Source organism: Vidua macroura, chromosome Z (genome assembly GCF_024509145.1).
Source record: "Vidua macroura isolate BioBank_ID:100142 chromosome Z, ASM2450914v1, whole genome shotgun sequence".
NCBI classification, from domain to species: Eukaryota; Metazoa; Chordata; class Aves; order Passeriformes; family Viduidae; genus Vidua; species Vidua macroura.
In genome coordinates this window covers 68,192,370-68,217,248 of record NC_071611.1, presented here as the reverse complement: position 1 = coordinate 68,217,248, position 24,879 = coordinate 68,192,370, and the positions used below count along the sequence as shown (strand labels likewise).

The 24,879-nt window shown below is 46.0% G+C and overlaps 1 long non-coding RNA gene across 1 annotated transcript; it reads left to right on the top strand.

Moving 5' to 3' along the window:
• The first annotated feature begins 4,294 nt into the window (after positions 1 to 4,294).
• LOC128821968 (uncharacterized) lies at positions 4,295 to 5,683 on the top strand. The gene is made up of 3 exons (XR_008441294.1): positions 4,295 to 4,598; positions 5,006 to 5,419; positions 5,621 to 5,683. It is a non-coding gene; the product is annotated as an uncharacterized LOC128821968 (long non-coding RNA).
• The last annotated feature ends 19,196 nt before the right edge of the window (positions 5,684 to 24,879 follow it).

Below are 24,879 nucleotides of genomic sequence, written 5' to 3'. Positions count from 1 at the left end.
AGCTTTGGGCTCCTTGAGCAGAGCTGCAAAGGAGCAGGACAGCTCCTGCTGAAGGTCTGACAGCTCCTGGCTGGTCCTTGCACAGGTCTCAGTGTAGTTCTGCCAGTGCTGTCAGTCTTGAGCCAGCTGTGACTGCAGCAGGGACACCTGAAAGAGGCACAAGACCCGGCTCAGACAAGCCCACGCTGGCAGGAGCATCTGCAGCCCCACGGTACCGGCTCTCGGGGCAGACGGAGCCTCCAGCTCCAGCCTTCACCAACACTCTGCCCTGGGGCAAGGGGAAGGGAACAGGCTCCCAGAGAGAACAGAGCTCAGATGATCAACAAGTCCAGTTCAAGGCTGGCAAAGCCTTCCCACGTACATCCCTCAGCCACCACAGGTCTGTTAGAGAGAGCTCTGACAGGATTTAGGAACCCAACTCTGCTTTCCAAAGCACACATTTGGGCCACTGAGCCCTTTCGCCACAGGCTGTGCCCCAGCACCAGGGCTGCTGCTCCCTTGAGTTCCTGGAGGACTCTTCTACTTGAGCTTCTGGACAGGCAGCCCAGGCATGAGGGGAATGTGGTGCTTGGGGTTTTCTGGTACTTTCTTGAGGCATTTGAGCACCCCAAGCCCCATATTACATGTCCCCATTTTTACTTATATGTTAATTATGGCTTTAACTGATTTATATTTTTTCATATTTATTATGCTTCTACTCAATTTTACTTAATTTTGAGGGATTCTTAAAGGGGATTTAGGGTTTTTCTTGGTTTTGCCACATTTCAGTTCACAGTCTGCCTTTCCCACACTCCATTGTTTAAATGTAACTAAAATATAGCTTCAAATGCTTCATAGTTATTCAAATTTATTCCATTTTGGTCAGTTTTGTGTAAATTTTGAGGAGGTTTTTGAGCCTTTTTGGGGTCATTTTGTGTACCCTCCCAGCCAATCCCTGAGGGCACTTTTCCCCCATTGTCACTCGCTCAGGTGAACAACTCAGAGTGAACTTCTCCCCAGCCTCCCCTTGTCCATCACTCCCGCCGCTCCTGCCTCGCTGCCAGTGGCCCCTTGTGACTCTGAACTTTCCTCAGCTGCCCCAGTCTGGACTGGTTTCCACTGGTTTATTCTCCCCCCTTCTCAGGTAGTGGAGCTCCAGCACCCCCCAAGCCCCCGCCCCCCACTCCCCTGAGTGTCAAATTCATGTGGCTCGAGGCTTGTGTCCACAAAGGAGACAGAAGAGTCCTGTAAAAGTCCCTTGGTTGGAACAAAGGGAGGGAGTCCATCAGGGTCTCTCTCAATTAGCTGGAGCAAGTAGCCTTCTTTTCTCCTTTCCTGGCTGCATTTTCTCCTCATTCACTTTCCCCCTTGGCTGAGCTACTTGGGAGGTACTCAGGACTTCCCAATCCGCCTATCCGTGTCCCTCTTAGTATGTGCCCTCTGTAAGACACACAAGCCACGATCATTGCAATCAGCTGAATCCATTAATTTATTTTAGAAAGCTTTATTAACTGACATGGACTTCTTCTCAGGGAAGAAGAATAAAGACTTAATAGGGGCCGTGAGCGGTGAGGGAAGACAAGCACACAATCAATATGATTGATAAGCAAGCTCCGATTTATTCAGAAATCCTGTCAGTTTATATAGTCTTTTACATGCAATATCAGCAACAAGCTTCTCATTGGTTAATTCATAAAGGTTCATTGTTCCATGTTCTCTTATGTGCAGTTTCAGCTGCATCTAAGTTCTTCATCCTATAGCTTGATACATTTTACTTTACTAGGAACAGCTTGTTTTACATCTTGTTCTTGTACAACTCATTTCTCAAGGATATACTGCCTTTGCTATCTGTACATGTGATGTGTACTGTTTCTAGGCCAAGCACAGTGTACTGATTCCCAGGCCCAAACACATTGCGGTTTCCCAGGCCAGACACAGTGCTGTTCCCAGGCACAGAGCTGTTTTGGGGTCTTACACAGAGGACTCCTGGAACAATTGTTCCATCGATCCATGGCCCTGTTCCTGCAGCCATTCCCCAACAAATAGGGTTTTGAATATTAACTTTATGAGAAATTACGCTCACTTTTAAAATTTCAAAGGTTTATTAAACCTGAACAAAATTGCAGCAAAAGTCTGTGTAAAATGACTACATAATATTGGCTTTCACATTTATGCATTAGCTTTTGCATGTGGTCAGGGATTGTAGGTATTTAGAAACAGTACCAGTTGTAACTCCTTTTAGCTGCTTGTGAATATACTATCATCTCTCAGCTTAAGTATGCACTGTATTGCTCATAGAAATAGTGCAATGAATATAATATCTGTGTATCAATTGTGGAAATAAGAGTGTGATGAATGTACTGCACTACAGAAAAGGCTTTTGTGTAACTAAGAAGAACAATGTAAGGCCATCCACTGACCGACCCGTCCACGTGATAAGATAAGCATGACACAAACCAGAGCACCAGAGGACAATTAGAGAATACCACGTTAAATTTAAGGAGGACATACTAAATCCTTATCAGAGGATGTAAGGCAGCAGGACGGAGACACAAGAAGAAATAAAATATATTGACCTGATACCCAGGATCATGCAGATAAGCCAGAGTGTGAAGAAATCAAACAAAGGAGTTCCCAAAACATCAGAAAGTTTGAAAGAATGCTTGAACAGTGTACGAAACACATGAATATGCATGTATCTCAGTGATGTAACTGTATAATTGGCCCCGATCAGACCAGACATCAGCGGGTCCAGTCTTTGACCGTCTCCTAGAGATTGCCTGCTCTGTGACCAGCCTTCTCCAGGATTGCAAGCAGCGTTCGGGACCAGTTCCAGAGACAGTCGCCCTTTCGGTCCGGAAGGCTTCTGTCTCCTGGGTTCTGCTGATAACCGACGGACCTTCGAGCTGCGCGGCAGCGGCGACGCCCTCGGACCAGCAGAAGTTCCACCAGACCCCTCTTCGATGTCCCCGTTTTATGCCTGAGTCCTTCAGAGGTATGCTTATCTCGCTTTTTCTTACGCCTGACCAGGCTTCACCTCCCTTTTTTGTTTTTTTGGTTTTTTTTTTCCTTTTCGAAGAGGGCGATTTAGCTGTGAGACCTGATATAATGGGCAACCGCCTGTCTCCAGCTCAACGGGAGTTTTATATCCAAGTTAAGTCCCACCTTGTTTTAGGGAACATTTTTTTTAATAAGAGAGATTTAAAGCCTTTTGTTACATTTATTTTTGAACATTTTCCTGCTACTACACGGGAAGATGTTTTGGTGCCTGATTTCTGGGGAAGAGTTGGGAGAAAGATTTACGATTTACAAGTTCAGGGGAGGATTTCAGTCGGTCGTTTTTTCCCGCTTTTTCATTCCATTCTTAATTTGTTAAAAAAGAAGGGGGAGAGTTGGGTCCCCAGTTCACCTACCTCGTGTTCCTCCCCCCACAATCCTATTCCCTCTTCCCCTAAGGGCGGATCGGGAGACAGATCCTGCCATACATCGGCACAGAGCTGCTGCCGCCTCTCTGCTGCTTCCCGATCCTCCCTGTCCCATTCGTGTGTTGGGACTGGCCACCCCAACACACACCATTCCTGTTCCCTCCACCCCAGAGACCCTAATCCTAGTTTGAAACCCTGTTGCTCTTTAGAGGACTTAACTGAACAAATGGGACAAAATGGCGCCTGCCTCGTGGCGAAAAAAGACCAGCCCCAAGATGGCGCCCCTCCTTCTCCTTCACCCCAGAAAATTCCCACCGTCTCACCCCCGCCTCCTCCCCCACCTCCGTCGAGTGTCGCCCCTGCATCGGGACCCGTCCCCTCCTTCCCTCTGACCACACCCCTGGGTGGGCCCCCTGTGGCTGGGACCAGCCCCCAAGTGGGCCCAGCCCCTGTGGGTGGGAACCCCCCCACCAGAAAGTCACGTCCCGGTGGGTGGGTCGGGACACGCCTCCTCCTCTCCTGCCACTGCCGGTTCCCACGCTACCGGAACCGGGAGGAGGCCTGGCCGGAAGCAGGCCATCCTGGCCTGCCGGGCCCACTGTCTCTGGGACCCCTCGGCCAGGGAGAGGCACCGTGCCCTAACCCGGCCTGCTTCATCCTCGGAAGAGGATGAGGAGAGTGGCAGTCCCTGGCATTCCAAGAAGTCGGGGGGGGGGTTGGGCAAAGATCAGAGAGGAGGCAATTAAGGATGGGGATTTGGAATTGGCGCGGGACTTGGTCAGCTTTGCGGCACCGGTCATCCTCCGGCGGGGGAGGGAGCCAAAGTGGGAGCAAATTCCATACGCTGAGGTGAAGGAGTTAAGGAAGGCCACCAAAGATTACGGCAGAAACTCGCCTTTCTTTAAAAATGTGCTGGACTTAACATTTGCTGGACGTTTGCTAGTCCCCCATGATTTAAGGTATATTGCTAAGGCACTGTTTTCTCCCACCAAATGCGACCTCTGGGAGATTCATTGGAAAAAACTGTTGAAACCACTCCTGCGCAAGTATGATCTCGCAGAGGTGGTGGGAGAGGGGGACGAGGCAATGGAGAAGGGGAGTTCAGCAGTCCAGAGGACCAAATTCTACTAGCACAGGAGCTGCTTCAGGACATAGCAACAGCGGGAAAGGAGGCACTCCTGAAGATACCGGATGGTAAGACCCCCCTCCAAAGCTTTTCTTCCATCATGCAAGGGCCTGAGGAGACTTTTATTACTTTTGTTGATAGACTGAAAGAGGCCATTGAGAGACAAATAGACAACGTAGAAGCTCGTGCAGAGCTTCTACAAAAAATGGCCATTTCTAATTCTAATTCGGAAACAAAAAAGATTCTCCGTGCACTGCCTCAGGACCCCGAGCCCACCATCTCTCAGATGGTGGAGGCTTGCACAAAGGCAATGTCAATGGAGCACACGGTGGCCCTGGCTGTCAGCAAAGGGGTGGGAGAGGCCATAATAAACTTACAAAATACGCGCTGTTTTAACTGTGGTCAGCTGGGTCACATCCAGGTGAACTGTCCCCACTGGCCACAGATTCAACAACCTATCTTGCCCCCCCCCAAGACCATATCCTAGGAACCCATTTTATCAAGATCACCAGTTTCATCTACAGCGACAAGGGTACCAGCCAGCGGGAAACTGGCGGCGAAGCACGAGGACGGGCCGTGCGACGACACCAAGTGGCCCTTCTCAGCATCCCAGCCTCCCGACCATCAGGAAGGACAAGTGGCCGCACGGCCAAGTCCAGCAGTTCAGCACAGCCACGAGGACGGACTCTGCCTCTTCCGCCGGACAGGTACCCTAAATCAGGGCAATTGTCGGGTCCTCCGCAGCAGCGTCACCATCTCTCTCCAGGATGAGGACCTGACGAGAGTTCCTGCTGGGTTCCTGGGCCCCCTCCACGACTGTCGGGACACCACCGTGCTCATCTTAGAGGACTCCTTCAACACGCCAAATGAAATCACCATCTTACGTGAGGTAGTGTGTTTTCCACCAGGAGAGGAGATCACTGTCTCCGTCATTTGTAACCACCCGCCATTTACTTTGAGGAAAGGAGATCCTTTTGCTTTGCTTTACGTACTGGACACCCACGATGACCCAGACACAGAGAGACATGTTTTCTTCACCCAAAATGTATGTAAAGAAAGACCATTAATTGATGCCAAACTTTCTTTCCAGGGAAAGTCGGTGCAGATGCGGCTCATGGCAGACACAGGAGCTGACGTGACCATCATCCCCCAGGCGAGGTGGACCAGCGACTGGGAGCTTGTGCCCCCTTGCGGCAGGATCTCCGGTGTGGGCGGAGCGGTCCACTCTCTGAGGAGTAGGCATCTTGTGTGTGTGGAAGGTCCGGAAGGACAACTGGCAACGGTGAGACCTTTTGTTGTCTCTTCAAACATACTGTTATTAGGAAGGGATGTTTTATCCCAATGGGGAGCCCGCCTCGACATCCCTAGCCCTTTGTGGGATTTTTAGTGTGGGCCACTGCAGAGCGCACTTCCCCACCCCTGACCTGGAAAACCAACACACCGGTCTGGGTGGATCAATGGCCTCTTCCATCAGAAAAATTGAGTGCGCTTCATAAATTAGTAGAGGAGCAGGTGAAACTTGGGCATTTAACACCTTCTACCAGCCCTTGGAATACCCCTGTCTTTGTAATTAGAAAACCTGGCACAGACAGGTGGCGCCTGCTCCAAGACCTGCGAAGGGTTAATGATATGATAGAAGATATGGGCCCCATTCAACCAGGCCTTCCGTCACCTTCTAAGCTCCCCAGAGACTGGCAGCTAGCAGTGATAGACATCAAAGACTGCTTTTTTAACATTCCGCTCTACCCCGGGGATGCTCCCAGGTTCGCCTTTTCTGTACCATCATTGAATAGGGCTGAACCTTTTAAAAGATATCATTGGACATCCCTGCCTCAGGGGATGAAAAATTCCCCTGTGCTCTGTCAGACTTTTGTAGCGCAGATTTTATCACCTGTGCGCCGGCTTTTCCCTGAGGCCATCATCCTGCATTACATGGATGATGTGCTAGTTTGTGCTTCCGACTCTACATACCTAAAGGCAACACTGGACAAGACTATTAAGGCTATCAAAGCTGCAGGGCTCCAGATAGCGGAAGAGAAGATCCAACTCTCAGCACCATGGAGGTACCTGGGATTCCTCATCACGGGAAGGACAGTGAAGCCACAGACATTGACCATCAACGAGGATCCGAAGACTCTGTGAGACCTTCAGCAGCTGTGCGGAACGATCACCTGGATCTGCCCTCTCCTGGGACTGACGACGGAGGAGCTGTCACCCCTCTTCCGTCTGCTTCGAGGCGACGGAGACCTCGCCTCACCGCACGAGCTGACACCTGCCGCGCGGGAAGCCCTGGGACGGCCTGCTGCTGCTCTGAAGTCTCGCCAGGCACACCGCGTGGTCCGGACCCTTCCCGTGAACTTCGCGCTGTTGGGTAAGTGCCCCCACCTCCATGGACTTCTCTTCCAGTGGGATAACAGAGCATCTGATCCCCTGGTCATCTTAGAGTGGCTCTTCCTACCACACCAGCCCTCTAGGACGATCACGACCCCTGCAGAATTGCTAGCCACTTTAATAATGAAGGCACGACACCGCCTCCAAACCCTCGCAGGGTGTGACCCTGCGTGCATTTACTTACCTGTTACATTAGATCAATTGGACTCGTTGTTGCAAACTAATGAAAATTTGCTCATTGCTCTGGACAGCTTCTCTGGACAAATTTCAGTTCACTATCCTAAGCATAAATTGTTTAAGGATACATTGCATTTGGCCCCAAGAATGTTTAAAAGTAAAACACCAATTCCAGGTGCTCTCACGGTGTTCACCGATGGGTCGGGCAGATCCCACAAATCGGTGATCACTTGGAAGGACCCGGACAGTCAGAAGTGGGAGTCTGACGTCCAACTGGTTGAGGGTTCCCCCCAGATCGCGGAACTTGCCGCAGTCATGAGAGCATTCAAAAAATTTCAACAGCCTCTGAATGTGGTCACTGATTCAGCCTATGTCGCTGGGGTAGCAGAAGGGGCCAAAGGTGCCCTCCTCAAAGAAGTTTCAAACAAAAATTTATACAGTTTACTCTCTGATCTCATTTGGCTACTCTCCCACAGAGAGCAACCTTATCATATCATGCACGTAAGGGCACACACCGATTTACCCGGAGAGATCACTGAGGGTAATCGGAGAGCGGACCTCCTAGCCATGTCAACACAAATATCTGCAACCACTTCAACCACGGCTCAGCCATGCATTTTACCATCAGAATGCCCCAGCTCTTGTGCGACAATTTAAGATCTCGATAGCACAGGCAAGAGCCATTGTTTCTACCTGCCCGAGTTGCCAGTCTTTCGCTCTCCCTTCCCTCATTCGGGGACAAATCCCCGAGGGTTGGGAGCGCTAGAGATATGGCAGACAGATGTAACACACTTCGAGCCGTTTGGCCGGATGACGTGCATTCATGTCTCTATTGACACATTTTCCGGCGCAGTGTTTGCCTCCGTCCATGCAGGCGAAAAAAACAGGGATGCCATTAAACATCTTTTCATGGCATTCTCTACGTTGGGAGTTCCATCTCACATAAAAACTGATAATGGCCCATGCTATGCGTCAAAGCGCTTCGGTGAGTTTGCACAACAGTGGGGAATTTCCCATACCACCGGAATTCCCCACAATCCTACAGGACAGGCGATAATAGAGAGGGCCCATAGAAATCTAAAAAGGCTCCTTGAACAACAACATAACCCGGACATTACAGTGAGCCCAGCCGAAAGGTTATGTAAGGCCCTGTATGTCCTGAATTTTTTAAACTGCTCAGAAAGGGAGCCTGACCCTCCTATTATCCGCCATTTTCACAATAACACCAGAGCGCAACTCGTCGAGAGGCCACCAGTCTTGATAAAGGACCCGGAATCCAAAGCTATCCAGGGCCCTTTCCCTCTAATAACCTGGGGGGAGAGGGTATGCCTGTGTTTCTACAGATAAAGGACCAAGATGGATTCCGGGGAAATATGTCAAGCCCTTCGTAGAGGTGCCAGCTCTGCAAGACAACGTGTCCTTGGTGCAAACCTCATCGCTGGACGGAGTTTCCACTGCCTGGAAGAGGAGGAGAAGAAAGACCGTTCCTCCCAATATCGTCACACGTGTCATGATTACCCAAAGATACTTTCCCCCGCTGACCTCTACGTACCCAATTACCCCATCACCCCCTGTGCCCTTTCCTTTCCCCTAACCTCCCCTTTCCCTCAATCCTTATCCCTTTTCTCTAATTTTATTTGGTGCTTATTTAATAAATAAAAACGGGGGAGATGTAGGAGGAGGGGTTGGGGAAGGCAGTCTAGGGTTGCCATGGGAAACAGCAGTTGTATGAGTTCTCCACCCCTTTTTGTGAGAGAATTGTACCCTCCCCCTGTCCTGTCAGTTATTGTTCAAGTCTGCCCCTTAGCCTAGAATCTTCTCTGTTCCACGTTTTCCCTTTGGTTCTTCCACTAAGAACACTCCTTTCCCTTTTCCTCACTGGTTAATGTTATATCTCCCCTCCCTTTAGCCTTTTCCCGATTGTTCCCTCGTATGCTAAACCCTCCTACCCCTACGCAGTTAAAGATCCCTCACCCCGCCCCTCAGGGCTCTCGGAACCTGCCTCCCTTCTGCCTCGTTGTCTCCCTGTCTGCCCCTTCTGCGATCCTTCAATAAAGGAGCAGGATTTCAGCAGCCCGAGTGTCCCTCCCATTCTTCTGGTGGACCCTCAGATGTACCAACTATCCGAGCTTTGTGCCGAGTGGCTACAAGCCCCCACGGCTCAGCAGGGGGGATAGAGGGGATACAGGGTCCTGGGGGTGTCAAGGAGGGAAGACATGGGAGACATATGAGAGGCACAGGGAGCTGAGGACTCCTTGAGGGGTTTCGGGCAGTCCTGGATGGGCTGAGAAGAGATAGATGGGAGGCATATGGGGAGTACAGAGTCCTGGGTGGGAGATATAGGAGGGGAGATGGTCCTGGGAGGGTCCTGAGTGGCTCTGGGGAGGTCCTGGGAGATCCTGGGGGCTTCTGGGCAGGCTGTGGGAGGAGACTGGGGGGGAGATATGGAGGAACAGGGAAAATGCATGGATGCAGTTTGGCCTGGTTTGGAGGAAGCACAAGCAAGGCCTTATGGATAAACTCTTTATTGATGGAACAAGGGTGTGAAGTTTCCTGTCTAGAGGCCCTTCAGCTCTCTTGCCACATGCCTTGCTTGCCTCAGACAAGCTTTGGGTGCACTGATCTGTGCCCTGGGCAGGGGGCATTGGACCCTCTAGAGGGATGGGCTGTTGGGAAAACTGTGGGTCCAAGGAGGGGAGAGTGTCCTCAGCAGCACAGCTCTCCTGTCCACCTTGGCATGTGGCTGGGTTTGGGACAGGTCACTGGAAATTCTGTCTGGGGGTTGGTGCAGGCCTATGCCGAACAACCCGCCCTAATACAACTGAACGATCCAATTTGCCATGGTCCTTATGTCCAAAGTGTTGCCTGAGGTTGCTGGATTCCTTTCTCTCACCAAGGTCCCCTTCACCATTGCAGGATGCTCAGGCTCCATGGTTTTGGCGTAGCTAGTCCCTTTTACATGGAGCTGTGGTCCTAAAGCAGGCAGCTTTACTCCTGCGCTTTCTTCCTGGCACTGTTCTTCAGATGCTCCAGGGAATCCTGGTGGCATCTGTCTGTTGGCAACCTTATCCTTGGGAAGCTCCAGGATTTTGCTGTACTCACAGCTGGAGTCCCCTCCAAACTGAGAAGCTACCATGGATTTCAAGAGGCAGCGAATATTCTTAACAACTTGGTTGGTGAGATAGTCAAGGCAAGCGTGTAAATGTCCTCTGTCTGTTTCAGCTTCCTTGGATGTGTCTGCTTGGGTGGCTCCTCCATCAACAAGCTGCTCCTTCTGCCTGGCTGCCCTCCCTCAGAAGCTTTGGACTCCAGATGGTCCCCCAAGATCTCCAACACCATCGCTAGAAGCTCCTTGGCCACCAGTTCTATTTCCTGTTGGCGGTCTAGTGGTGTCTCTGCAGGCTCTGTTCTCACAGAGCTGCCAAAAACACTTCCTCTGATCCCCTGAGCAGTGTTCCTTAAAAAATTGACACGCTGGTCCCAAGGAACCTTCAGCCTGGCAACTTTGTACACAATGTTCTCTACCAGCTCTTGGAGCTTCTGGGCTTCTGCTGTGGTCAGCTGCTCAAAGACAGCTTTAAAGAGGCCATCAGCAGTGTTGTCCGGCTTCCTCTGGGAGCCAGCGGTTCTGCTGACATCTTCCTGACCCAGCTCAGCTGTGCAGTGGGTTTGGCCCTTGTCTAAAGGTGCTTTCATTCTTCTGAATCTCCCTGATTTCAGGAGGCTCTCTTTGCTCTTCTATGGAGGTGGGCAGGAAGGTTTCTGAGGCTGCAGCTGCCGCCGTGCCCTGCAGGAAGTGTCAGTGCTTCCTGACAGTTTGGCACCATCCTTTAATTTGGCCAAAAGTGGCAGAAGCCCTTCCTGAAAGGTGACACCAGGTTGTGGGTCACAGTGCCTGGACAAGCACTCAGTCCCTGCGTGCTGAGGATTCCTGAGGGCCCAGGCCAGCACTCTGCTTCAGCCAGGCCACAAGGGCAGGAGAGAAGGGCTTCCCTCAGCACAGGGTGTGCCTGCACATGGCCCTGCTGCCCGTGCCCAGCTCCAGAATTAGGTAGCTTAAAATAGATTCATGTTTCCATTGACACTTATTTCAATTTCCTAATGGCAATTGCTCACACCAGAAAGAAGGCTGGTGATGCTATCACCTGGCTCACCTGTTTTGCCACCCTAGACCTTCCCCATCCCATCAAAACAGACTGGACCTGCCTACACCTCAGAACGAGATCATAATTTCCTGCAACAATGGGATGTGTCTCACCATACTCACCCACAGGTCAAGCTAGTGTTGAGCATGCACATAAGACCTTGAAAATACATGAAAAACAAAGATGGGGGGAGTTGGGGTGCCCTCATGAAAGACTAGCTAAGGCCTTGTATGTTCTCAATTTTTTAAATCATGATGAGACAAGACGAACTGCATGTGAAAGGCAGTATCCGTTCAACACAAAGGCCCATCTAAAATCTCCTATGATGGTAAAGGATTTACTGACTGGAGAATGGAAAGGACCACTGGTCTTGCTGACATGGGGAAGAAGATATGCCTGCCTCCCCAGAGGCCATCATGTGGAGTGGATTCCATCATGGTGTGTGCAGCCTTTTGTCACACCATCCTGAATTGATGTGTATATAGTTACCATGTTATAAGCCTATGTTACAGTTTTTAAACAGTTGTTATAGTTATTACTGTTGTCACTGTTACTCATTTCTTAGGAGTCGCTTAGGTTTTTCCTAGCAGGTTTTCATTACTTAATAAAAAAAGAGCGGGGAGATGTAGGATATGGGGTTATAATTATTAAAGTTGCTAAGGCTTATGCTCACCAGAAGGCCCCATGGTAAAGGCACAGCTGCAGGCTGGATGACTGGAAGTTGGTTGAGGAGTGAGAGGCAGTTAGGAGTGAGGAAAGAGTCAGTTGAAAGTGAGATTGTGATTGGCTGGAGGAACGCGTGGCCAGCGTATGAGCGGGAAGCTGACTGGATAGTGGGACATGTGGACAGCAGCATGGCAGCTGAGCCAGCCAGTGCGTGCCTTCTTTCTGTTAAGTCTCGGTCTGGTTTCAGTTATGTCAGGTTAAAATTAAAGGTATAAAAAGGGGGCAATTTCTACAATAAAGCAATCTCCTTCGTAAAGGGGTCTGTGTTGCTTTGCTTCCACTGCTACATAGCACAACAGTGCAGAATTTCGTTGGCAGTCCCATCCCCGTTCCTGCCACTGCCACAGCTTCAACGCATCTGCAGCCAAAGCTCCAAGAGCCCAAGGAAGCACATCACTGATGGACACATGGGACCCTGACAGAGGGAACCCAAATTTTCACCCTACTACCAGCCTCAGAGAAGAAGCCCTTGCAAGCTGACCAGCTCCAGCTCCATCACCACTCCTATTAGAAACCATCCCAGCACATATTAACTATGAGCCATAATAAAGGCTGCAAATATGAGTACTCCAACCTACAGGTACTCAAGCTTAAAACAAAAACTCAAAAAATTATACTCACAAAAACCTCCACATATATGTATGTATATATATATATATATATATATATATATATATATACACATATATATTCACAAGTGCTTTTAGCCTGCATTACAATGTTTATTGTTATTGTTAATCTGCATCCTACAAAAATTATATAGTCAAAAGGTACCACAGTGGTCCTTCAAAAAGGAAAAGCTAGACACACTCAACTGTATTAAACCCTATCCAAAATTAACCAATTCACAATTAACACCCTTATTTGACCTCCTAAAATGTGATCCTAAGTTAACTTCCCACAGAAAATTAACCCCAGAAGCAGAAACTGCTCTCGAAACACTAGAGCAAGCTACCATCAAAACAAACAGTAGTCCTGCTTATATTTCACTGAAAGTAAGACATTTCCTACAGCTCGGGGGAGTGTCACACCACACTGGTTTTCCACCACACTGGTTTTCCCAAATTAGCAACAAGACAAGCCATCATGGAAAGAACACACAACACTTTAAAATGTAAACTTGAAAAACAAAAGAGAGGAATGTGTGGTGAGACCCCACAGAGCACGGTAGCTAAAGCCATCTAGACACTAAATCATTTGAGAGTATCAGAAAAGTGAGTTGCAGTGAAAAATCAAAACCTTACAATTCTGATAGATTTGTAAGATTTGGTATGTATTTTCTAGTACAGCGTGGGACGCACACCAGGGTTTCCCTTCAGTGGGCATGCACACCCCTTGAGGATTCCCGATCCTTTTTATTACCTATATACATGGGATCTCACAATGAGTTCTAAGGGTTAAGTGGTTTCTTGTTTATAGAGTTAAGTTGTAACTTGCAACTACAAGTAGTTAACCTGTGGCATGTTAGCCTGAAGGACTGTGATATCTCCTAACAGCTCCTGGAAGTGAGTGCTACAATTTCAAGTGGTACATGGAACCCATCACTGGCTGGTGAATCTAGGTTTGTCAAATTAAGTAAAAGGCCTCATTCAAATTAGACTCATGCTGTCTGTGTCATCTTGCCTGCAAAGGGCCCTTGCAGGTAGGATAACAGAGAACATATCTGCAGTTTTTAATGAAGGGAAAAAAGGTGAATTGTCACAGCACAGCTAGTCTGTAGCTGAACAAGATAAATCTGGCCATAACAAATCAAATTTGGCTGACCTGGCTCATCCCAGAAAAGAGGTAACAAAGACCTCAGCCAACTCTGTACAAGCTTAGATGCAGACACACTGCTAGCCAGAGACCTGGGCGGAGAGAGGTCCCATCCAATCAGCTATCTAACCCAGGAGATTCAAGTGTCCTATAAAAAGAGTAGCCATATTAAACTCATTGCTGTTTAGTGAGGACTCCCGGTTTTGTGTCATGTGTCTGTCTGCACAATTCATTAGCATTTATACTGCTCAAAAAAACCCACCTCAAAAATTCCTGAATATGATTTAAGAAACAAATGTTCTTTCTATTTGCAGTTCTTTGAAGGTATTCCCTTCATTTGCAAATGAAGCATACTCTAAGTTAATTTCTCCAGTCCTGTATCATTACACATGCTACTCTCAGGGTGATCTAGTGCTTATTTCCATATAGGAAGTTTCAGACATCCAAGTAAAGATTATGTAGGTGCCTTGTGGAATTTGTCAAAAAGCTTAGACATCAAATCTCTGTCAAAACCTGGAGAATGGAGTGGGGGGGGTAAGGGGTGGTGCAGAGATACCAGGGAGATTCGGGCTGGGGGAAGGGGTGGGGCACAGCTCCTAGCTCTCACTCTGTCGGCATCTGAAGGAAGACAGGCTGTGATCACTGTGGGGAGGTTTCACCAGCACTGCAAGGCTCTGTCTCCTGCTGCCTTCTCCTACTGAGGACGGTCAGACCTGCGGCTTGGGAAAAGGAGTTTCACTGCCACCACCATAACCCAGCGGTGACCCTTTCCTCTGCTGCTGGGCCCTGCATCCCCCTCCCCTGCCAGGACATCCCACAGGTTCCAGCTATTTGCCATTGTTATAGATGGATAATGAGATGATTGGCTCTCGCAATTAAGGGATAACTATTGTGTGAATACTGAGAAAAGCTTTACTGATGTATAAGTATGCTATTGTAGTTTAGATGTCCTCTGTTCTCCCCATAGTTCCCTTTTCCCCCCCTCTGTACTGTTGCCATCAGACAGTCTGGGTTGTCTAGGACAGCTAAAAAGAAGGCATGAACACGTGCCCCTTCCATGGGGCAGTTGGGAATGGAAAAGCTTGTTGCTTAGGGGGGGCGGCATGACAACACCTGACCTCCAATCAAGTTACAAGAAAGCAATCTCCACCAATCAATGGCAAAGGAGAGCTGACTGACAGACTTTGGGAGGGGTCAGGGTTGGCTGATGCAAGCCCAGGGGTATAATAGAGTGAGCATCCATGTTGAAGACGGGTACCACCTGCCACGTGGTACCCACAAGGGCAGTTCCCAGCGCTGCAAATTTTTCCTGATGTAGTCCTTTTGTTGTATTTTTGTTAAGGTTTAACAAACCTTTTAAATTTTCAAAGTGAACACACCTTGGAGCTTTGAGACATTCTCATCCTCTGCCCTGGAATTTCTGCTCATCCCTGCTGTTCCAGCCTGCTGCTTCCAAGAGTCCTACTAGGGGTACCGGGATCGGCTGCCCCAGGGGTTTGTAAAGCAAAACTCCTCCTCCGTCCCTCACCGTCTCAGCCGAGCCGCCATGGCCGCGTGCTCCCTGAGCCCGCGCCGGAGCGCCCCCTGCAGCCGCGTGGGGATCACCGCACCTGCCCTGCCCTGCCCTGCCCAGCGGGAGCCTGCCAGCGCCCCTGCCGGCTCCGCCTGGAACTGCACCGCAGGGGAAAGCGCCGCAGCCGAAAAGGTTGGGACTGGGCTCCTGCTTCTGTTTGTTGTTAATGCCGCAGTTGTTGTTTGCTTGCTTTATTATATACACTAATAAAGAACTGTTACTCCTATTCCCATACCTTTGCCTGAGAGCCCCTTAATTTCAAAATTCTAATAATTCAGAGGGAGCGGATTTACATTCTCCATTCCAAGGGAGGCTTTTCTGCCTTTCGTAGCAGACACCTAAGTTGTAAACCAAGACAGTAATATACCAATAGTAGATATTTTGGCAGTTTTGTTCCCTGAACTGCACCTGAAAGAAAGTGGCGCTTCTGGGTAAAAAGAACTTGCATGGCATATTTTCCACCATTAAAAACCTGATCTATCACCTTTATGCATATCAAGAGACACTTATTCTAGAATCCTTTATTTGGTCTGCACTGCTAAGAAAGGTTTTGCACTGAGAACTGGGGGGGAGTAATTATTTCACAGAAGTCAGCTTTTCTTCAGATTTAGAAAAAAATTTTTGTGTCTGAAATGCTCAAATTAAAAGACCATTTACTAATAGTCTACCATTTAGCTAATAGCGTCTACAAAATAGTCTACCATTTAGCTAATAGTGTCTACAAACTTCAAATTCCTATGAGTATTTATTTACTCTTTTTTATCTTTCTGTTATCTGTTTCTGTCTTGCTGATTAGCAAGGCATGAAAAAAAAAAGGTGTTGGAAATCGTTAATGAAAGATGTTAGTTACTAATTTGCTACACTGACAGGGTTGACAGTAATTCTGCCGCCAAGAATATCACTGTATCAAATCCAATTAATAATCATGCTTGAGGAAGATAGATTGTTTTCAGAATAAAGGTAAATTATAGATTAAATTGAAATGAGTGCTCAGTAAACAGACCTGCACATGTGAAGGAACAGTCCATTGCCCACATGGATGCAGAGCAGCATGGATCTGGAGGTCACTATAAACATGCAGCTCATGATGGGTCATCTGGTCCAACCTTCCTGCTCAAGCAGGACTATCCCAGAGCTCATGGGACTGGATTGTGTCTCGAATATCCCCAGTCAGGGAGACTCCACAACCTCTCTGGGCAATCTGTGCCAGTGCTTGGTCACAGGCACAGTAAAGAAGTTCTTCCGCACACTCAGGAAGAGCTTCCTGTGCTTCAGGTTCAGTCCATCTGGAAAGGTTAGGTCAAAGAGGGGATACAAAAGCTTTCATGTTTTTCTAAATAGATTCCAAATAGGTAACTGTGTCTTTCAGCATTGTCAGAACATCATCTGCATGTAGCAAAACACTCATTTTAACAATTTCTCCCTAACAGTCTTTGATGGGGCCAGCTGTCATAGCCCACAGCTTATAGATATCTCCAGTTCATGTGACTTACCTCTACCCAGACATAATCCTTCATTATGTAGATCTACACATAGATATTGTAGTTCTTATCTCCTCTTCCTACCACTGCATTCTGCTATGGGAGTTATTACTGCAGGGATTCCAGAGTAAATCAATGAACTGCATGTTTAGTTCCAGGATGCAGGTCTCAAACTCCTGCATTATTGAATTCTGCTTATATATCTCTATATATATGTCTACAAGCATGTATCTATATATAAGAGATATGTACACCTATAACTTTTTTCCCCTTCAAATCATGTAAATGTCAAGCAGCTTGAAAACAGACAACTTCAAAACTTGGAATTATCCACAAAACCGTGATATAGATAGTCTAAGCCTTACTGCATATTAAATCTGGGCTAATGATTCCTAAACAGTAAATAACATAATCAATATAGGCTGTATTTTCCAAATCATCCATGAAGTATTTTCTGATTAGAACAAATGTAATTTATTGCTTGATTTGATTAGTTCACTTTCAGAATAATTTATGAAATAGTTAATGGTTGAGGAATAATAGAATTCCCTGGAGGGATTTAATCTTCAAAATTCAAGTGGCTGTTACTACTTTTAATTGAGAACTGACTGATGCTGTTTCAATTCTTTATCTCAATATGTAATGCCTAGAATCCATTACTCATGTAAATATTTGCACGCCTAAATTGATTCCTTCATGATTCTGGATATTTTCCTGAAATTTACTCTTTCAAAAATGCTTTGGTTCTTCAAAACTTAATATACATATTATTTAATCAAATGTATTAATGTGGTGGCAACTACAATGTTAGGTCAATTTTTGGGGTGAGTTCAGACAATGTCTTCAACTAATATTTTTAATTAATTTTTCATTATTAAATAATGTCTTTAATTAACTTGTATAATTAGTGGTATTCTCCTAACAGAATCAATGGCTCTCCTGTAAAAATGCTTAACTTGCCTGAAGGAGTAAGTACAAAATAGGTTTTAAAAACCAATAAATGACACTGCCTCCACCCTTCAAACCATGCTAAGTCAAGCACAGGAATACAGGGATAAATTACAGCTTTTCTCCTTTAAAAACAAAGAAACAAACAAAAATTCAAAACCCTGCATATATTTTATTTTTGTCCTTCACTGCATAAAGAGGAAACTTAATAATCTAGGACATCAATATTTTGTCACAGAACAACTTTTGAACTGACTTCTCATGGGCAACTAAACTGCCATTTAACTGCAATATTGCTTTTCAGGCTTAGCCACAGTTACTGTCATAATATGTCAGACAAATTTTGAAAGTGAAATGGTTCAGAATTTAATGGAAGTCAAATGACTGTATTTTTTTCCTTTAAGAATATTTTATGAAAGGTCACTGACTTTGCACACCACCTTAAGTCTAATTTTCAACATATCTTTTTCAAAATTAAAACAATCTTTTCCTCTCCAGACCACCACATTAGAACCTCATCTGCACACGTCACAATACTGTCACCATTTACTGAATAATTTTCATCTTCCTTTCAGATCATTTAGAGTTGAAGCTTCATTAAAGATATGTTGATATTTTTACCCTAGTTCTTAGTGGTAGAAGAGAGAAGCTGTAGTGTGTAAATTTCATGCTTCATAGGAATTCCTCCACAAGAGGAAAATGGTAAATCTGGCTTGCTCTGAAAATTATTTTTCCTTAAAAAGCCCCCAAAACCAAGTAAACACATTTAAAAATCTGTCTTGATGTTTCATACAAAGCAGAGTTTCAAGAGTTTCAGGATTTTCAAGGCAAATAAAAATAGCACTTGCATAGATAGGTAATTCCTACAGTTCACATTCTATAAATTTGATACATCTGCTATTTCTAAAGATTTGTATACCTCGACTGTACACTGTATGCAAACATGAAAAAACATGGATGAACATATTGTAATCCCTCTCATGAAAAATTTGGTTTCACCAGGAACCTTTCTTTATACAGGAGGAAATTTCACTTCTTGTATATGTTAATACAACGGATTGCTGATAACCCTGTTGCAAGTATAGCAAAACCTAAACATAAAGCTATTTTAAATTTTCTTCAAATGGTGGGTGAGTTTCAATGCATATGAGAAAGGCATAATTCAGAGTTCCATGATACCATGATACATTTTTACCAAACATTTGTAATCTAGAAAGAAATTCCACTACTGACAGAAACTCCCACATAAATATATTCCTCTACAGACAGTTAATACAAGTGAATAGAAGGATTACATAAATAGTGTTTTCAGTACCCCAACGCAAGGACGCAAAGCAGTCAAGCCATCATTTCCCCTGCTTAATTGTATATACTGATTCTACTGCTCCACTTTATTACAGCCTTATAATTCTAAAACTGAGACAACTCAAGAAGCGAAAAATTATAACCAATGTATGTAATACTTTTCTTAATCACCACACATATATATATGTGGCTTAATATATAAAGCATTTACAACTTTTAAAATCAGTTAGGGATAAATTTTTTAAGTAGCTGCATTTCAATAGAATTCTGAAAAATATTTTAAAGCAAGTTAGACCATGAATATTACCCTTTGTGACTAGCTGGTTAACAATGCACACATTGTCTTTTAGCTAAGAAACCTGAATTAAAAATACTTCTGAAGTGTTGTTACTGAAGGATTTTCTAGTAGACTGACCAGGAGTTATTCAGAAAGTAGACCTGAACAAGAATGAACACAATATTCATATATGCGCACAATACTAATACTTTGTAAGCAAAAACACAACAAGAAACTGCAAAAATGTCTGTGGAACACTAATTTGGTGTTCATTTAATTCTTAGACCAGTGATTTTGTCTTGTAAGGTCTTCTTCATGTTCACGACTGTTATAAAATGTTACCCGGAGGGGTTTTGATAACAGGGTTTTTTGTCCTTCAATGGTTCTAGGCCTTGGTTAACACAAACTAGTAGAAGCTTCTCATTGTACAATCAAATATTTAAGAATTTTAATGATCTCTTTTACATGGTCTTTATATGGTACTTTTCTACTTCACATGGTTTCATTTAGCCTTCGCAAAACTTCTTTGAAATAAAGGCTTTATAATGCTTATTTTCTAATGACAATCTAATACAAAGAGATAAAGGTGAAAACTACTAAATTATTCAGCATATCCCTTCAGAGACGTAGGACTTGATTTACAGGCCACTCAGCATTTTTGTAGAACCTTACCCCCTCTTTCTTTCCTTCTTTCTTTCTTTCTTTCTTTCTTTCTTTCTTTCTTTCTTTCTTTCTTCTATTCTTCTTTCTTTCTTTCTCTTTCTTCTTTCTTTCTTTCTCTTTCTTTCTTCTTTCTTTCTCTTTCTTTCTTTCTTTCTTTCTTTCTTTCTTTCTTTTCTTTCTTTTCTTTTCTTCTTCTTTCTTTCTTTCTTTCTTTCTCTTCTTTCTTTCTTTCTTTCTTTCTTTCTTTCTTTCTTTTCTTTCTTTCTTTCTCTCTTTCTTTCTTTCTTTCTTTCTCTCTTCTTTTCTCTCTTTCTTTCTCTCTTTCTCTCTTTCTTTTCTCTCTTTCTCTCTTTCTCTCTTTCCTCTCTCTTCTCTCTTCTCTTTCTCTCTTTACTCTTTCTTTCTCTCTTTCTCTCTCTCTTTCTCTCTTTCCCCTCTCCTCCTTTCTCTCTTCTCCATCCCTCTCTCCCTCTCTTTCTCTCTTTCTTTCCTCTCTTCTCTCTTTCTCCTTCTTTCTTTCTCCTTTCTTCCTCTTCTTTCTTTCTCTCTTCCTTCTTTCTCTCTTTCTTTCTTCTCTTTCTTTCTTTCTTTCTTTCTTTCTTTCTTCTTCTTCTTTCTTTCTTTCTTCTCTTTCTTTCTTTCTTTCTCTTTCTTTCTTTCTTTCTTTCTTTCTTTCTTTCTTTCTTTCTTTCTTCTTTCTTTCTCTTCTTTCTTTCTTCCTTTCTTCCTTTCTTCCTTTCTTCCTTTCTTCCTTTCTTCCTTTCTTCTTTCTTCCTTTCTTCCTTTCTTCCTTTCTTCCTTTCTTCCTTCCTCCCTTCCTCCCTTCCTCCCTTCCCTCCCTTCCTCCCTTCCTCCCTTCCCTCCTCCCTCCCTCCCTCCCTCCTTCCCTCCCTCCCTCCCTCCCTTCCTCCCTCCCTTCCTCCCTTCCTTCCTTCCACAACTTCCTTCCTTCCTTCCTTCCTTCCTTCCTTCCTTCCTTCCTTCCTTCCTTCCTTCCTTCCGCAACTTCCGCAACTTCCGCAACTTCCGCAACTTCCACAACTTCCGCAACTTCCGCACCTTCCGCAACTTCCTTCCGCAACTTCCGCAACTTCCGCAACTTCCGCAACTTCCTTCCTTCCGCAACTTCCTTCCGCAACTTCCTTCCGCAACTTCCTTCCTTCCGCAACTTCCTTCCGCAACTTCCTTCCGCAACTTCCTCCCTCCCTTCCTCCCTCCCTTCCTCCCTTCCTCCCTCCCTGATCCCCCATCTTGACGTCTCTTGGCCTTGCTTTTCTCTTGGCCTTGATGTGCATGGACTTTTCCTCTCAAGACACCCATTGTGTTGCCTATCCCTTCCTTACATTGCCTTGTCTTTCCTACTCAACCTTCAGTATCCTTTTGCTTTCCTGACCATTTGATTTCTTGACCCACCCATGCTCTTCCTTCGCCCTTCCTATCAATCCTGTTCCTTGCATTGATTTGCTCACCCATCCCCCACCTGACTTCCCTTCCCATTTGTCCATGTCCAACTTTTCATTTCCTTCTCCCTCTAGAACTCTTATTGCCTTGCCTACCTCTCCCTTTTCTTTCCTTGCAAAGCCACCGATTGCCCTGCCTTGCCCTTCAACCCCTCCCTTCCCTTGCATTACTTTGCCTCACCCCTCCCCCACCTAGAATTCAACACTCCTTTTCTCCTGGCATTTCCCAGCCCTGCATGGGAAGGCTCTCATGTATCCCCAGAGCTTCAGGAGCAGGTGAGAAGAAGGCCTGGATAGGTCCCATGCAGCTAGACCTGTCTTCCTGGGACCAGTGCTTGCATGTGTTAAATTTTGAACAGGCCTCAACACTTTGCCCTTTGACTCTGCAACCAGAACTGCCCTGGACAACCCAATGGTTTCCTTGCCTTGCTCTGCTACCCCTCTCTAGCCTTTCATTCCCTTGAATGGCCATGCCCCATCCTTGACCTGCCTACTGGCTTTCCTCCAGGGCCTTGCTTTGCCTAGCTCTTCCTGTTTCTGCCTGGCCTACTGGGCTTACTTTCCTATGCCTAGCCTTGCCTCTAACTTCTGGGTCTCCTCTCACCTACTACTCCATTTGCTTTCCCCTTACTGCTCTGATCTTGTCAGCTTCTCCCTTGACTTGCCTGCCATTGCCTACACTCGCTTTGCATTGCCTTGTCTGCGTGGAAGGCCAGGTAGAGTGGTGGGCAAAGCAAAGCAAAGCAAGGAAGTTGTGGGTAAGGTGAGGCAGTGGCAGGCCTAGGCAAGGAAAGCAACAAGGCTAGGCTAGGAAAAACGACACAAGGTACTGGAGGCAAGGCAAGGCCAAATTTTTTGGAGTGCCTTTCCTTGGGAAACAAAGGGCATACAGCTAGAGTTGGTAGGGCAGCTGATAAGGTACCATGGGGAAGATAGAGTCAAGCAAGGCAACTCTATCCTGGCTTCTTCTGTGTTGGAGCCATTGCTGGATGTGTGCAGTACTGGACATGGTATGCAACTTTTGTTTGCTAACTTACTGAATGAGAATGGCAATGCTTTTTCATGGGAATGAAAGCATGTAGCCCCAGTGTTTCATATGCAGAGAAGAAGCTGCCTCATGCAGGTCAAGGGCAGCAGCAACTTCCTCTCCTGGCATATTTGGTTAGGAAGTACTGCCTCAATTCGTACAGATATGGAGTCAGTAACTATCTTCAGAAAGTTGTGTCCTGAAAGATTTAATTTGGCATATGATTTGCACTTCTCAGAGGTAACCTTGTTGACATTTTTGCAGCACAACTCTTTTGCCCAAGGTAAGCAGCTACCCTGACTTTTGATGTGCAGTTATCTAGTGCCCTATGCAGGTAATGCCCAGTTACCAGTGTACTACAGGCACCTTTGTATGGGATCAGGCCCTGCGTATTTTGGATTTTTGAAGAGGGAATGCCATTTCTTTTGCGATGGGCTTCTAGCTCCTCTCTTTGGCAAAGAAGATTTGGATGCACGCTCTTTTTGGGTGGTCTTAGTGAACTTAAAGGCTTTTCCCAACAGGCTGTTCTCTGGGTTTGAGCTGTCAGAGGGAATGCAAATACCAAGTTCTTGAGCTTTTCTTCCTGGTAGCTGTATTGTGTGAGCAGTCCTTGGTGCTGTTCTGTTTGGATGCTGATTCTGTGAGACTTGAGGCTGACAAGAAAAGTGCCAATAGCAGGATGTGTGCTGGGAGTCCAATGGATACAGTTGAAGTTGTAGGCAGCAAGAGCCGTCTCAGCTGGCACTTTTGTGCGCTCTGTTTTTGGCAGATGTTTTCGAGTTTGTGGCTGGACTCTGCAAGAGTGAAAAGTTTTCTTAGGGCAAAGGAGTTCGTGTTGCCCTTTGACTATGCAAAGAGTTTGCGTTTGGAAGGGGAAGACCAGCAAAACCTTCTTGTCCTGATAGAGCAGGTTTGAGAGCAGGGATGTTTCCGACATGGCTCTGCGTGTGGGGTGGTTTGGAGCTGGGCTCGGTGGGTGTCCTTCTTTTGCTAGTCGACGGCACCATCATGTGGTTATTTTGATGAGCCCTGAGAGGGCCCAGGAAAAAGTCAAGGGCTTTTCTGGTCCACCCACCCCATCCTTCTGGGAGCAGTCAGTGTATCCTGGCTCTTGGAGACTTGAAAGAATGTGTTCCCTTTATGTAGTAGAGAAGGAAGAGGAATTGTTTCATTGTTGGCTGTGCAGTTTATAGGCTGCAAAAGAAAAGGAAATTGCAGCACAACCCTTTTCCTATAGAACTTTTTCTGTACATTACTTGCACCTGCTGAACTACATCAAACTCCCTGCAGATATGCACTTTTCCTTAAGCTCTATGTACCATCCTACCCTCTCACTCTCGCAGATGCCAAACTCCCTCAAAATGTCCAGCAGCTGCTCACAAAGAAAGTCCTACAACAAAAAGCTACTACTGGCCTTCATAGTTCCTTTCAGTCTGTTAACTAAATGAAAAACATTAGTGATTTGCACTTTTCTTCTCACCTTTGTATAGCATCACCACATTCTCTCAAGGTGGTCAGAGTTCATGACTAAAGGGAAGCATTTCTAGATGCAGTACAGACTAAGGGATATGCCAGGACAGAAAGTATTTGCTTACTTTCCCTCTTCCCTGTGTAACTTGCTATTCACAGCATAATCACATTTGCCCCCCTTCAGTGTTGCCAAGTTCAAGCACCTAGAGCTCACAGAGATGGAAGTGTCAGGACAGAAGGCATTCTTAAACTAGCCCTTCTCTTACAGTATTTCAATTGCACATAACACACGGTGTCTTCATATCTTCTTTCCAAGATAGACGTGCAGTCACTTTCTTAACCCACTCTGCTTCCCTTGACAAAGCCCTGTAGCTGGTCCCATAGAAAACGGGCTCTAGAAAAAGTGCTGAGCTGCACCTTGCCCCACATAAGCCACATCAAATTCACTGGTGCACTCCATACCTAGTTTTCTTGCTGCATCTACCATTGGGTTTCCTCAGTCTCAGGGCCCAAATATAAGGGCAACAGCTTTCACAGACGGCAGGAAGAGCAAGAGGTAACAGCACAAGAAAGTTGTTGATGAACTTCCTCCATATGACTGCTAACATGAATTGGGCAGACAGGTGAGTGGCAGCAATGCTCCTCTAGCTGTCTGAATGGGGCACACACAAGCCTGGTACTTTGTGGCTTTGTTCTTTGCCTTTTGTAAGCTGTTGTGCTTCCATTTTCCCAGAGGCAACTCGTCATCTACTTCCCACACAGAAAACTGTGCCGGCAGCAAAGTGCTCCAGTGCACTGCTTTTGCTGAAACACGCCTCCACCAGGCACTTTCCTTCTCAGTACCATGTACCATCAGCAATTGAGAGACAAGACTCCTTCCTGTGCAAGCAAGGAGTTGATCCAGTTTATATACTCTTACAATTCTGGGTAGTCTTCCAGCCCTCAGTGGAA